Genomic DNA, 9604 nt, shown 5'->3' with positions numbered 1-9604 from the left:
GAAAAAAACTCATATTTTTTTCTAAAACGGCACCGAAAACTTTGAGTGTGTAGCTTGGGCTTTATTTATGGTCATTGCAAAAACAATTTTTAACGGGAATTGCAATATCTTAAACAGGAAATTTAAATCCGCCGATATAATTCAGATTCGTGGAATCAAAACACTTTCTGCCTTAGCTGAGCTACTAATTATAGTAGCCCTAACAATATTTGGGCACAGATGTATAATTTGTAAGCGCGTACCGCTAAGCATTCTGGTCGCATCAAGATTTCTCATTAAGAGGATTGGAACATCAACCTTTAAGCTAAGCTGATGGAAGGCACTCCTGATTATTTCAAAGAGTCAGGGAACTTTACAGGGTAAGAAATGCTTTTTTCAGTGCCTATAATACTGTCGACAGAGAGATACTCTACAATGTACCCTTGGACCTATGATATAATTTTTTCATTCAGCTGTCCTATAAATTCATTAGTCGGTGCCGCAATTGGCCTTTCACACAGCAATTCGTTATTTGCCATATATTCTTGCAGTTCAGGGTAAACTTTGCTCAGCAACTTTTATGAACTATGAACAATATTACAGATATCATGATATAATGTAATCAAGCCCTTGGCATCTATACCAATACGATCTTCACCGATTTTAAGAAGAGCATTTCACATATTGTGCAGACTCTGTGTTACTGTACAATTGCACGCGCATATTTTCTTCAAAACTAAATTTCTAACATGTTGCCTTAATGTTGACATCTTGAAAATGCATTTACTTCATCTACCTGTGTGCCTTCAGTTATTGCGGGCGAATCTGTCAAGACATTATACATTCGTCCCAAATCAACATCTTGCATTGCTACAACATCTGTCCACGCTGTTATTTTTAATGATGTTGCAAATAGTTATATCGTCGTGAGCTAAGTTCAACAGTACCTTTAGTACTGAAAGCGCCGTTCGGCCACCGTTGAGCAACATGGAAGGTATTCTGGAGGCTGCTAGTGTAGCAGCAACTCTTTAATTTTTCCGAATTTGGGCTAAAAGCAAATTTAAAACAGAAGTCTTGTCAGTTCCTCCCAGGATCTCGGTGCAAGTCTTTTTATTTGAACCGCATCAGCGACTTGCTCGTCGACGATGATAAAATTACGGTGAGGACAGCACACGTACACTCAGTCGTGAGCGGAAAAAATCTGACCTCGACAGGAATCGAACGTGGTACCCCACTACTGGAAGTTAGCAACGTTACCCACAGGAGCACGACTTGCTCAAGTACATCAGGGCGCGACTCACAGTCAGAAGGTAACATAGTCACGAGAAGCTGGGCGGCTTAAATGCGACCACATTGTGATATTAGTACGGAAGTACGGATTAAACACGTAGAGGACTGTCTGCGCATTGTATTCATTACTTTGAATCGTATTATGTACAACATATCAAACAATAAATTGATTTTCACAAATATGTTCAAGTCCTAAAGCCAAAGAGTAAATAGCATTTCAAGCGGTAAAAGTTTTTCCTCATTTGCATTATATTCTTTAAATCAATAAACATATTGTAGTAGTCACTTTCTAAAGTAACCTATATTCTTCCTCAGCCTTCAAATTATCTCTGTTATATAGCTAGGGAAGGCCGAAATGCACGCTATAAGCTCATGCAGGATGGCGTGAGGTCTGAAACAGGATACGTAATGAATGCTATAAAGAAAAGTACGTAGCTGCTGGAATACTTAACTTTAATCCATCATTTGTATACATCGTTCTTGATGAGACATGCTTCATACGATAACTATCAATTGCTATGGCGCCTTGCTAGGTCGTAGCCATTGACTTAGCTGAATGCTGTTGCATCGCTAGCTAAGTCGTCCGTACAACTGGGGCGAGTGCTAGTAAGTCTCTCGAGACCTGCCGTGTGGTGGCGCTCGGTCTGCGATCACTGACAGTGGCGACACGCGGGTCCGACATGTACTAATGGACCGCGGCCGATTTAAAGCTACCATCTAGCAAGTGTGGTGTCTGGCGGTGACACCACAATCTCCATATCAAATTTCATCAAAACCGGTTCAGCAGTTTAGTCGTGAAAACGTAACAGACAGAGTTACTTTCGTATTTATAATATTAGCATAGAGATATGAACATGGATAACAACTGCAACCTACATTCACTTAAAGCTGCTTACTGTATTCAAGCCTTGGCTCACTCTACAATTTTTACGCCCAAGACTTCATTACGAAATTATGTCTTCCTTGATGCCTAATAATGTGACTTACCAACCTATCTCTTCGTTTAGTTAAGTTTCATCACAAATTACTTCTCTTCATTGATTATCCCCCCCCATGAACCATGGACATTGTCGTTGGTGGGGAGGCCTGCGTGCCTCAGCGATACAGATAGCCGTACTGTAGGTGCAACCACAACGGTGGGGGGTTTCTGTTGAGAGGCCAGACAAACGTGTGGTTCCTGAAGAGGGGCAGCAGCCTCTTCAGTAGTTGCAGGGGCAACAGTCTGGATGATTGACTGATCTGGCCCTGTAACACTAACCAAAACGGCCTTGCTGTTGTGGTTCTGCGAACGGCTGAAAGCAAGGGGAAACTACAGCCGTAATTTTTCCCGAGGGCATGTAGCTTTACTGTATGATTAAATGATGATGGCGTCCTCTTGGGTAAAATATTCCGGAGGTAAAATAGTCCCCCATTCGGATCTCCGGGCGGGGACCACTCAAGAGGATGTCGTTATCAGAAGAAAGAAAACTGGCGTTCTACGGGTCGGAGCATGGAATGTCGGATCCCTTAATTGGGCAGGTAGGTTAGAAAATTTAAAAAGGGAAATGGATAGGTTAAAGTTAGATATAGAGGAAATTAGTGAAGTTCGGGGGGAAGGAGGAACAAGACTTTTGGTCAGGTGAATACAGGGTTATAAATACAAAATCAAATAGGGGTAATGCAGGAGTAGGTTTAATAATGAATAAAAAAAAATAGGAGTGCGGTTAAGCTACTACAAACAGCATAGTGAACGCATTATTGTGGCCAAGATAGACACGAAGTCCAAACCTACTACAGTAGTACAAGTTTATATCCCAACTAGCTCTGCAGATGATGAAGAAATTGATGAAATGTATGGTGAGATAAAAGAAATTATTCAGGTAGTGAAGGTAGACGAAAATTTAATAGTCATGGGTGACTGGAATTCGACCGTAGGAAAAGAAAGAGAAGGAAACGTAGTAGGTGAATATGGATTGGGGCTAAGAAATGAAAGAGGAAGCCGCCTGGTAGAATTTTGCACAGAGCATAACTTAACCATAGCTAACACTTGGTTCAAGAATCATGAAAGAAGGTTGTATACATGGACGAACCCTGGAGATACTCAAAGGTTTCAGATACATTATATAATGGTAAGACTTTTCCAGGGGCAGATGTGGACCTTGACCACAATCTATTGGTTATGAACTGTAGATTAAAACTGAAGAAACTGCAAAAAGGTGGGAATTTAAGGAGATGGGACCTGGATAAACTGAAAGAACCAGAGGTTGTACAGAGTTTCAGGGAGAGCATAAGGGAACAATTGACAGGAATGGGGGAAAGAAATACGGCAGAAGAAGAATAGGTAACTCTCAGGGTTGAAGTAGTGAAGGCAGCAGAGGATCAAGTAGGTAAAAAGACGAGGGTAACAGAAGAGATACCGAATTTAATTGATGAAAGGAGAAAATACAAAAATGCAGTAAGTGAAGCAGGCAAAAAAGAATACAAACGTCTCAAAAATGAGCTCGACAGGAAGTGCAAAATGGCTAAGCAGTGATGGCTAGAGGACAAATGTAAGGATGTAGAGGCTTATCTCACTAGGGGTAAGGTAGATACTGCCTACAGGAAAATTTTAGAGACCTTTGGATAAAAAAGAACCACTTGAATGAATATCAAGAGCTCAGATGGAAACCCAGTTCTAAGCAAAGAAGGGAAAGCAGAAAGGTGGAAGGAGTATATAGAGCGTCTATACAGGGGCAATGTTCTTGAGGACAATATTATGGAAATGGAAGACGAGGTAGATGAAGATGAAATGGGAGATATGATACTGCTTGAAGAGTTTGACAGAGCACTGAAAGACCCAAGTCGAAACAAGGCCCCGCGAGTAGACAACATTCCATTAGAACTAGAGACAGCCTTGGGAGAGCCAGTCCTGACAAAACTCTACCATCTGGTGAGCAAGATGTATGAGACAGGCGAAATTCCCGCAGACTTCAAGAAGAATATAATAATTCCAATCCCAAAGATAGCAGGTGTTGACAGATGTGAAAATTACCGAACTATCAGTTTAATAAGTCACAGCTGCAAAATTCTAACGTGAATTCCTTACAGACGAATGGAAAAACTAGTAGAAGCCGACCTTGGTGAAGATCAGTTTGGTTTCCGTAGAAATATTGGAACACGTGAGGCAATACTGACCTTACGACTTATCTTAGAAGCTAGATTAAGAAAAGGCAAACCTACGTTTCTAGCATTTGTAGACTTAGAGAAGGCTTTTGACAACGTTGACTGGAATACTCCTTTTCTAATTCTGAAGGTGGCAGGGGTAAAATACAGGGAGCAAAAGGCTATTTACAATTTGTACAGAAATCAGATGGCAATTATAAGAGTCGAGGCACATGAAAGGGAAGCAGTGGTTGGGAAAGGAGTGAGACAGGGTTGTAGCCTCTCCCCGATGCTATTCAATCTGTATATTGAGCAAGCAATAAAGGAAACAAAAGAAAAGTTCGGAGTAGGTATTAAAATCCCTGGAGAAGAAATTAAAACTTTGAGGTTCGCCGATGACATTGTAATTTTGTCAGAGACAGCAAAGGACTTGGAAGAGCAGTTGAACGGAATGGACAGTGTCTTGAAAGGAGGGTATAAGATGAACATCAACAAAAGCAAAACGAGGATAATGGAATGTTGTCGAATTAAGTCGGGTGATGCTGAGGAAATTAGATTAGGAAATGAGACACTTAAAGTAGTAAAGGAGTTTTGCTATTTAGGGAGTAAAATAACTGATGATGGTCGAAGTAGAGAGGATATGAAATGTAGACTGGCAATGGCAAGGAAAGCGTTTCTGAAGGAGAGAAATTTGTTAACACCGAGAATAGATTTAAGTGTCAGGAAGTCGTTTCTGGAAGTATTTGTATGGAGTGTAGCCATGTATGGAAGCGAAACATGGACGATAACTAGTTTGGACAAGAAGAGAATAGAAGCTTTCGAAATGTGGTGCTACAGAAGAATGCTGAAGATTAGATGGGTAGATCACATAACTAATATGATGTATTGAATAGAATTGGGGAGAAGAGGAGTTGGTGGCACAACTTGACTAGAAGAAGGGATCGGCTGGTAGGACATGTTCTGAGGCATCAAGGGATCACCAATTTAGTACTGGAGGGCAGCTTGGAGGGTAAAAATCGTAGAGGGAGACCAAGAGATGAATACACTAAGAAGATTCAGAAGGATGCTAGTTGCAGTAGGTACTGTGAGATGAAGAAGATTGCACAGAATAGAGTAGCATGGAGAGCTGCAGCAAACCAGTCTCAGGACTGACCACAAGAACAACATTGATTATTCGATCTACACATGTAATCTTCTGCAGACGATTCGCCATTTCCTGACGGAATGCCATTTTTTAACCACTTACATTCCAGTTTATGCTTACTGTGTGAGTTATCGGCCGTTTTAGCGTACGACGCGCGGGCTGTCGGCCTGGTATTACTTTTTATCCGTCGTAGGAATATGCGAAGGACATTTAGTCAGGACCTCTATTTCACTATGACGTATTTTATGGACTTTTCTCCAAGAATCTGTTTTTAGCTGTCTTTCCTTCCGTCGACTGGACTTAACGTGTAGTCGCTTTCAACTCCTTTTTTGTCCTTGTGCTCTACAGTTTTGACATGGGCGCGTATGATCTTCTGCAGTCTTCTGTCAACAATATTTCAAAACTTCTGTTCTCTTTTTGACTGTTCTGTTTATTGTCCACGTTTCATTTCCCTGCAGTTCTCCAGTTTCCGCAAATACTTTCAGAGAAGACTTCTTAACACTTAATTTTATATTTGACGTCAACATAAGAAGTGTGATCAAAAGTAACGGGAATTTTTTTTTAATTTTCCGGGCTTTATACATCCGATTTTCAATTTTTTTTATCTTGTTGGTACACACCTCCCTGACGGATGCGAGCATTTTCTTAAAAAAAAAACTAAATCCCTCCCGAACAGGCCATGAAGGCCCAACGGCACCGACCGGCCGCCGTGTCATCCTCAGCCCATAGGCGTCACTGGGTGCGGATATGGAGGGGCATGTGGTCAGCACACCGCTCTCCCGGCCGTATGTCAGTTTCCGAGACCGGAGCCGCTACTTCTCAATCAAGTAGCTCCTCAGTTTGCCTCACAACGACTGAGTGCATCCCGCTTGCCAACAGCGCCCTGCAGATCGGATGGTCACCCATGCAAGTGCTAGCCCAGCCCGACAGCGCTTAACTTCGGTGCTCTGACGGGAACCGGTGTTACCACTGCGGCAAGGCCGTTGGTGCTTGCATTTTCACCTGTTTTGAATATTTAGCTTATAGTTGACAGTCGAAAAGATTATAACGTGTCGAGAGCTCAGCGAATTTTTACTTTCGAAAAAGATAGATCAAATAATCTGCATAAAATTTTGCTTGAAAAATGGAGTAAAGTGCAGCATCGCATTCGAAATGTTGAATGTGGCTTTTGGTAAATCTACCTGAGTAAGACAAGAGTTGCCCGCTCGGTTGGCGGTCTAACGCACGGCTTTCCGGGCGGGAAGGAGCGCCTGGTCCCCGGCACGAATCCGCCCGGCGTATTTGTGCGGAGGTCCGGTGAGCCGGCCAGTCTGTGGATGGTTTTTAGGCGGTTTTCCATCTGCCTCGGCGAATGCTGGCTGGTTCCCCTTATTCCGCCTCAGTTACACTATGTCGGCGATTGCTGCGCAAACAAGTTCTCCACGTACGCGTACACCACCATTAATCTACCACGCAAAGCCGGCCGAAGTCGCTGTGCGGTTAAAGGCGCTGCAGTCTGGAACCGCAAGACCGCTACGGTCGCAGGTTCGAATCCTGCCTCGGGCATGGATGTTTGTGATGTCCTTCGGTTAGTTAGGTTTAACTAGTTCTAAGTTCTAGGGGACTAATGACCTCAGCAGTTGAGTCCCATAGTGCTCAGAGCCATTTGAACCTACCACGCAAACATAGGGGTTACACTCGTCTGGTGTGAGACGTTCCCTGGGGGGGGGGGGGGGGTCCACCGGGGGCCGAACCGCACAATAACACTGGGTTTGGTGTGGGGGCGGCGGAGGGCTGTAGTGGTGCAGTGGGCTGCGGTAGTCGTCGTGGGGTTGTGGACCACTGCGGCTGCGGCGGGGAAGGAGCCTCTCCGTTTCTATTTCCCCGGTTAACATACAATACAATGCAAGAGTTTATCAGTAATATAAACGTTTCAAGCAGAGTCTAGAAGACTTTCAGGAAGACGACCGCTCTGGACGCCCTAGCACATCTGTTACTGACGACAATGTGGAACAAGTAAAGCAAATGGTTCTGGACAATCGCCGAATCACCATCTGACAGGTTGCTGTTGATGTCGGCATATCCTTTAGCTCATGCCAGGCGATGTTTTCGGGTGTTTTGGGCACGAAGCTTGTGGCAGCAAAGTTTGTTCCGACATTGTTGAATTTCGACCAAAAACGACGTTGCGTAGACATCGCTCAGGAATTGCTGAATGAAGTCAACAAATTTACTTTTTTGCAGTAAGAATGATGTCAGATGTAGGAGATATAAATATAAAAGAACTTGTATACTTTGCTTACTTTCATTCTATTATGTCATTTGGGATCATATTCTGGGGCAACTCTTAAAACGGAGCAAAAGTTTTTAGGGTGCAAAAGCGTGTGATAAGAATGATTTGTGATGTAAATTCAAGAACATCATGTAGAAACCTGTTCAAGGACCTTTGTATTCTAACCACTGCTTCTCAGTTTATTTATTCCTTAATGAAATTTGTAGCAAGTAATACATCTATATTTCCAACCAATAGCTCAATGCATAGTATCAATACTAGGAATAGGAACAATCTACATAAAGACCTAAAATCACTTACCTTGGTCCAAAAAGGGGTCCAATATTCAGGAACACACATTTTCAATAAATTGCCAGTAACCATTAAAAACTTCGTTTCAGATAAAGCATAGTTTAAACAGAGTTTGAAAGACTTTTTGATAAGCAACTCCTTTTGCTATGTAGATGAATATCGTAACACAGACTGTTAAGCCATCTTAAGTAAAAATGCCTGTTAGATTTCAGTTTTGATAACACTTGGTCACAACAGTCAAGATTAGCTATTCTGTGTATGATAAATTTATTAATAGTGCATAACAGTGGTTCATTCTAACAGCGTGTTAATTCTGTAAATTTAGCTGCTCCAGTTTATAGCTTTGTATTCGCCGATTTCGACAATCTCCTGACAGATGATCAGGGTAGAAAGTACTACATTCAAATGTTTTATGTTATACTTTCTTACTTGTTCCGCCGGCCTGGGTGGCCGAGCGGTTCTAGGCGCTACAGTCTGGAACCGCGCGACCGCTACGGTCGCAGGTTCTAATCCTGCCTCGGGCATGGATGTGTGTGATGTCCTTAGGTAAGTTAGGTTTAAGTAGTTCTAAGTTCTAGGGGACTGTTGGCCTTAGCGGTTAAGTCCCACAGTGCTCAGAGCCATTTGAACCATTTTACTTGTTCCACACCCACGAGAATCATCTCATTTTTTGGGTCTATGGATCTGAAACCGAATCTAATCTAAACTAATCTAAAGAAGGGTACAACAGATGACGAAACATTGGTACACGCGTATGACATCAAAACCAAGGCCCAACCACCCCAAAGTAAACTGCCTGAAAAAATTCTACAAGTTCGATCACATGTGAAGGTTCTTCTCACTGTTTCCTTCGATTACAATGGAATAGTGGATCATCGGTTCCCGCCTTATGGACCCGCCAGGGTAGCCGAGCGCGCTAACGTACTGCTTCCTGGACTCGGGTAGGCGCGCCGGCCCCGGATCGAATCCGCCTGGCGGATTAACGTCGAGGGCCGATGTGCCGGCCAGCCTGGATGTGGTTTTTAGGCTGTTTTCCACATCCCGCTAGGTGAATACCGGGCTGGTCCCCAAGTTCCGCCTCAGTTACACGCGTCGCAGACATTTGAAACACGTCAGCACTATTTCACGATTTACACCAGACGCAGACAGTTGGGGTACACTGATTCCGTCCTGGGGAAGGGGAGGGGAGGGGAGGGGAGGGGAGGGGAGGGGAGGGGAGGGGGGGGGAGGTACGGGGTGGCGGCAGGAAGAGCATCCGGCCACCCCTAACACTAACCTTGCCAAATCCGTTGTAACCACGCCGACCCTGCGATCACTGCGGGACTATGGCGTAAGCGAAAGAAAGGAAGTAAGAGAGTTCCTGCCTTATGGTCGTATAGTCAGTAAGGAATACTAACTGGAAATTGTACGACGTTTGCATGAAGCAATCCGAAGAAAACGACCAGATTTGTGGCGAAACCATTCGTGGACATTCCTTCACGATAATGCTCCCATTCACACCTCAATGCTTG

General features: G+C 43.5%; 1 pseudogene; it reads right to left on the bottom strand.

Moving 5' to 3' along the window:
- Positions 1 to 6403: 6403 nt before the first annotated feature.
- LOC124778257 lies at positions 6404 to 6521 on the bottom strand (annotated as a pseudogene).
- Positions 6522 to 9604: the final 3083 nt, after the last annotated feature.

The sequence above is a fragment of the Schistocerca piceifrons genome, chromosome 2 (assembly GCF_021461385.2).
Source record: "Schistocerca piceifrons isolate TAMUIC-IGC-003096 chromosome 2, iqSchPice1.1, whole genome shotgun sequence".
In the NCBI taxonomy this organism is placed as follows: Eukaryota; Metazoa; Arthropoda; class Insecta; order Orthoptera; family Acrididae; genus Schistocerca; species Schistocerca piceifrons.
This window is presented reverse-complemented; position numbering and strand designations above follow the sequence as displayed.